The sequence below is a fragment of the Austrofundulus limnaeus genome, unplaced genomic scaffold, assembly GCF_001266775.1.
Source record: "Austrofundulus limnaeus strain Quisiro unplaced genomic scaffold, Austrofundulus_limnaeus-1.0 Scaffold2, whole genome shotgun sequence".
Taxonomy (NCBI): domain Eukaryota; kingdom Metazoa; phylum Chordata; class Actinopteri; order Cyprinodontiformes; family Rivulidae; genus Austrofundulus; species Austrofundulus limnaeus.
In genome coordinates this window covers 3,816,938-3,823,636 of record NW_013952404.1, presented here as the reverse complement: position 1 = coordinate 3,823,636, position 6,699 = coordinate 3,816,938, and positions in this window count along the sequence as shown.

Below are 6,699 nucleotides of genomic sequence, written 5' to 3'. Positions count from 1 at the left end.
CAAGTGGCGAAGCAGAAGATATTTTTAGTGTGAGAAGTGCTTCTCTAGGATCGTACCCCAAAGCAACAAAGACATGCTTGTCTTGAACCAGAAGGAGCGGACGCATTTAAGATTTGTGTTAAAACTTTTTTTAAATTAATTTTAAGGAGGTACAAATGAAAAACCATTAAAGGAGTTAAAAGTACTGCAGGACTCATTTTTGTTTCTGTGATAAATTTCCTCAGGTTCCTTCATTTTCCACACCAAACTCTCTGTCCTTGGAGCATATGTTCACAACCAGTTATTAGCCTGACCGGTGGCAATGAATTCTGGGCCGAAGGGAAATCTGCCTGACTTGCGGAACTCATTTTGTGTTCACCTAAGTTGCACTGAGCTTAAAAGCTAATAGAGCTACAGACTGAATAGTCACTGAAGTGCTACATTCCCATGTTTCTACGTAGTGGACACACATGTACACAAACACATCATTATTATTTAAAAAAAAACATCTACTCTCATTATGGGAGACCAAATAGGAAAATAAGCTTTATTTTGTGCTGGCTGACGTGATTTCAAGAAGCCAGAGTCTCTCCCTGGAGCTACTGAGCCAAATATTGGACTAAATGAAGAGGCTGCAGAGCATGATAATGTGATTTTGGTGCAAGCACATGTACTAGAAGAGGAACACAATGTGAGAGGTGGTGCTTGGCAACATATTTGAACTGAGCAAAAATAAATATAAAATAAAAACCTCCATGCATCCTGGGTGTGTGCTGTATTCATTATCTCCCATGTCACGGGAGTTCAGTGTCAGCGTCCGTCACAGGGACGTCAAGGACTGAATCTTGCTGTTACGTAAAAGGATTGTGTTTCCCTGCGACCTCGAGCTGTTTGAGCTTGTAAAGTTGTACACATTTCACCACAATAGACTGATATGAAGCACTATGTCTCTTGCGTCATGAAGCTCCAGCAGTCACATGCCAGTTTGACTTTGGTTAAAGTGAAAAGGCTTGAAGGTTACATGGAAATAAAAACACYGGTGATCAAAGTGGAAATTCAGACGCGCCAAAACACGAGAGCGCGTTATTTACCAGAGCTGCTGCCTAACAATGGACATCAGTCTAACGCTCGCCAAACTCATTCTTCTGAGTAATCTGAGCCTATACATAGCAACAGGGTGCTTCGGAGGCAACACACTGCATCATCAGATATCTCTCGCCCCGTCTGACGCTTGGCTGGCCAGGTGATGCAGCCGCGGCGGTTTTCAGAATACAAAGTGTAGCGAGAATCTTTGATTTTAATCAAAAAAGGCCTGTCAAGGTTTAAACACAGCAAATTTATGGGGCTCTGTAATCACACGCATCTCTGAGGTTCCATCATTTCAGGAGAGCGGTGTTTAATTCTCTATGGGGCTGGATACAGATGAGGCCCTCAATCAAATTCGCAGGTCGAGGCTGACAAAAGAAAGAGAAATGAAGTGATGGTTTTGGTGGTTCGGCTGGGGGGGATTCAAGCCTTTTTAAAGTGATTGGTTCTTGTTGATGAAAACAATGTGAAGAGTTCATGCTTGAAGAAACTAGAGAGAAATYCTCACCTTTGCTCTGCTTCGAAGGAGAAAAAGAGAGCAGAAAGAAAGAGGAGAAGAAAAGAGGCTCCCGGAGGCCAGGTCTGAACTCCTAATAAGGAACTCTGAAGAGAGAAGCAGAGTCCCTCAGGGAGAAGACCCCAGCCCTGGTGGGCACAGCAGTGTGAAGCAAAAAGACTTACTCGAATTAGGAAGAGGACAAAAGCGAGGAAAAAGGAAAGTAAAACTGGAAGAACAAGAACTGATAAAAATGTGACGAGACACAGAGTAGTAAGATATTMCGTCACACAACAGGAGAAACAATAAATAAATAAATAAATAAAAAATAAAAAAGACAGCGAGTGAACAAACTAGAGAAAGGAGGAATAAAAAAGTCAGACAGCTAACAGGATTTCATAATCATGAAGGACTGGTTCCTCATTAAAGATCACTTTACTTCCTGAATGGAAATGTTAACGACCAATCAAAGTTGACCTTGAATTTGACCCTGCGTTTCAGTTGAAAATACCTGGGATAAATGTTTTCGCATGTATCATTATCATCTGAATCTGTGTCATTGTCCTTTCACAGAGTCCTTCATCTGTTCCCATTAGGATATCAAAATGTGCTCAAAACAACTCTTAAAGCAAATGTGTGAAATGCATGAAGGCAGTGCTTCAAGAACAGGCCTACAGTTCCAAACGGCACTGGAACATTAGTGGTTATTTATGATGTTGCAAAAGAGAGAAGAACACAGTATATCCTCAAGTTGTTGTTTTCATTTTTGTTGCAGTTTCTTTCTACAGGGGGTGCCACAAACAGCAAACTCACATGAAACAATCGGTCYTTCATGCTGGATGACAAACTGGACTCAAACCCGCAGCCTCAGGATTACAAGACTGCGGTACTACCGACTACCGAGCCGTCACAGCCTCGGTTTAAACCTAAAAAACTCATCACAAATGGATAGCTGCATCATTTCATTATTCCTTTATTATTCCGGTTAGTTGTCAACAGAGGGGTATAAAAATGAAGTACAATTACTTTATTACAATACTTAAATTTTTTTGAGGACCTATAATTTACCAAGTACTGTATTTCTTTAGATCATRAATTACTTTTATTTTGTTATATTCAAAGCATAAAAATGACTCTTTTACTTCTTTACTTTAAAATTTATCTCCATTACCCGCTACACATTTAAATATGACTGTGCTCATCTTGAAAGGAGTTGCTTWGGTACTCTAAAAAAATGAAATGTTGAATGTACTTTACCAAGTTGTGTTAAACATTTACTCAACTGGTGGAGCCAGTTGATCTCACAAAATCCAACATTTACTTATTAGTGTGKAAAAGTACTTTTACTTTCCTACTTAATGAGYAGTTTTATGACTTTTACTTGCATTTTCTTATCAATGAAATTAATGTTTACCAAAGTCTTTTTCTGTTAAAGTATATTTTACTTGTACTAAATGGATTTTTTTCTAGTACTTTATACACCTCTGGTTGTATAACTACTATGCAAGCATTGCAAGGTCTCACAGGATCTATTAGTGCTCAAAATACACTATATTGCCAGACGTATTTGCCCACCTGCCTTGACTCACATATGAGCTTCAGTGACATCTCATTCCTAATCCATAGGGTTCAATATGACGTTGGTCCACCCTCTGCAGCTAGAACAGCTTCAACTCTTCTGGGAAGCCTGTCCACAAGGTTTAGGAGTGTTTATGGGRATTTTTGACCATTCTTCCAGAAGCACATTTATGAGGTCACATACTGATGTTGGACAGAAGGCCTGGCTCTCAGTCTCCACTCTAATTCATCCCAAAGGTGTTCTATCAGGTTGAGGTCAGGACTCTGTGCAGGCCAGTCAAGTTCATCCACACCAGTCTCTGCCATCCATGTCTTCATGGACCATGCTTTGTGAACTGGTGTACAGTCATCTGGATGGGTGAGCAAATACTTTTGGCAATACAGTGTATGTGTTTTGAATGACTCTCAGCTACTATCACACATATTCTAGCTCAATCTCTGTAAAACCGACTGAGTTCCAGCTCTTTATTTGGGGTTAGTGACCATGAAAAAACAAGCACTTAATTGTCTAATTTGATGCGAGAAAAGTTTAGTAGAGACATTATGCCACATTAATTCTCTCACCTGCTTGTAGTTAGCCAAATGGCCAGGTTGTTGGCAGCTTACAACTTCTGTTAAATTGGACACCTGCACCAGGACACTCCCTAATTACATTTATTTATACCACAGCTCTCTGTRGCTTTCCCAGTAATGACACCAGTTGCAGGCAGATGGTCAGTTGTTCTTGTTATCACCCCCAGGAACAAGAAAGTCATGTGAGTTATTGTAAAGTTACAGGGAGCAATAAAATCAAGACTACTGCTCTCATTTACCTCAGCATACTCTGCTACAGCACATGATGGGCGATAATGACAAACATACTGTATTTGAAGTATTAAATTCTGAGTGCCATAAACAAAAGCAARTCACGTAGCATTTTTGTCGACGATGTCCTGCTGCGTTTTCTAATGAGTCAGAAACYGAAGAACTCACAAAGAGCTCACCCAAGATGTCCTGATTTCAAACTTTTCCTTGTATTCTTGTTTCTTGTCAGAAGTACCTTCTAACTTCCCTTGCCCCAAGATTCTCCAAGCAAAGGCCCTCTGTGTGTGTGCTTCTCTGTATCCATTACCTGGACAGCTACTCACACAACTTAGCCTCATGTTCTCAGCTGCAGCATGATTGGAAGTGCTGGGGTTCCTAACGTTACATTTCACATACGAAACAGTGATATTGAAGGGGTGTGAAAGACAAAAAACACCTCTGATTTCAACTTCTGCTGAGACTGCAGAAGGCCCTTCCAAAGCTCTCCCTTCCTAGTAAGGCGTTGTTATCTTTGGCTTCTCATTACTTCAGCCACTGATTTGGCACTCCCGGTGACTCAGAGGCAGACAGATCGATGGCAGCACAGTGTGAGAAAGGGAGAGGTGTTCCATTTTAGTCGCCAGAACAAATACATCCCCACACATTTGTCATGCCTGAACTCAAACTGAAGCCAGATTAGATGGCATGAAAAATCTGAGGCAGTACCAGCAAACTGCCATAACTTTCTTCAACCTCCGTGCCTCCGTCATTATGTTAGCCGGTTAGGGTTCTATTCGGTATGACACACTCCTCGCCTCAAGCCATTAAAAATTCACTTCAAACGTCAAATGCAGAGTAAGCTGATATAAAAGTGTAAAAAAAAAACTAAATCAGGAAAGAACGGAGTGTTGAGTGACAATAAGTGGAGCGTTTTGGATTTTCTATGTCCTTAAAAGGGAACGGTTGGAGAAAGCAGAGTGAGCAACTTGTGTTCCTTGTAATGAAGTGAAAGGATTGTCTGCCTGCTGCACTTTTCCTTAGCGCCTGAGTGGAAAGCAAAAAAAAAAAAAAAAAAAAAAAAACTGCTTGGAGTTTAAATAGCATGATTTCTAAATCCATCTGTGCTGGTCAGCTGCAAGCAATCTTTAGATGTCATATTTTCTTCTTACTCTTCCTATTCAATCCCCCCACTCCCTCCCTCACACTCCCAGATGGGCTTTAGTGACAACAAACTGCTGCTTTGCCTTCCCCACAAACACTAAGCTGCTGAAACAATGTGTTGCCCTCACAGGATTGGAAATGGCGCCACAGAACATTTCCACTGGTAACTTTAGCCTGATTCGCTCACTGAGTCAAATCTGCACACAAAGGCTGGTTAAGCTGCCACTGAAAACCTAACCTGGGAGACTTGAATCGTCAAGCTGAAGGTTAAAGATCAGAATACGCCGACTCAAACAACAAGGTTTTAATATGCAGAGCAAGCATAAAGACGCATTTAACACAGACACTAACATGAGCGTGCATAAGTTGTGTTCTTCACTAAACATTGATATTTTCAACTACCAGAATCCAACAAAATGTCTACAAAGCATAAGCAGCAAACTGAAAGAGAGTGGACTTTTATTGTTTTAAAGTTCTCAAGAAGTTAAAGTGTGATTCAGAACCATCAAAATGTTGTTTAAATGATATTGTATTAATATGTTTTGATCAATTAGTTTTGCTACATAAAATGCAGATGCTTCAACTCAGTTTTATTTTTTATATTATAACAAAACTGAATTAGGACCCTGGTTGTATACCTGGTGATTAGGAGTTCAGAGGGTAAAATGTGTTCATATCATATATTCAGACTAGATTTTCTTAGAATGTAAAATCTATATTTGTATTTGCCGAAACATGGTTTTATTTTAAAGATCACCAGAGGCATAAAGCATTAAAGAAACTCATGGAGTGCAGAGTTAATTTTTATAGAAACTGAACATCTTTGTTATATAATTTACAGCATCTGTACTCTGCTCACACCAACCAGCAAGTCTCTTTTATATTAAACACTGACCTTGACCACTGATCTGGCACACAGCGCATCCTATTTGTCTAGCCAACATGCAATATAAATGGTTTTCTGGAAATTAAAAATCCATGCTGCCCAATTTAATACAGGGACAGGGTTTCTGGGCATAGGAGGGATGTGCATTACGGCGTAATGATATTACCTATAACTTCATGATGCAGTTTGCTCTCCTGAGGATACGACCAGAGACTCCGTACTTGAATATGGAATMATTTTTGCATTAATATCTACAACAACCTTAAAAATATAACTTTTCTAGTCATTTTTCATGCAATACTTATTGCCCAGTTGTGGTATTTAAATAAATGTTTTAAAATCCATTAGGGCTGCTACGATTAATCGAYAACTAATCGATTATTAAAATAATCGATGACTAATTTAATTATCGATTAATCGTTTTCTTTTTTTGTTTGTTCTTTACTTTGTTTTTCTCTCCAAACTGCTTTGACACCTTCCACTGCATCCTCTTTTGTTTATTTGATTTAAACATATTTGCCTTCCATGGACCTCCATCACACAAAGTTTCTAGCGGGGAAATGACATCAATAGAAACACGTGGAGCTGGATTTTAATTTGTGCAATAAGACAAAACTGTCTTGTTGTTTTCAACAGTTTTCACCTTAAAGAAATAAGTTACACAACTGACGTTACAATACAAAGAGTTGGATGTTGTCTTGATATTTGTTAATTTTTATATATTGAGAAA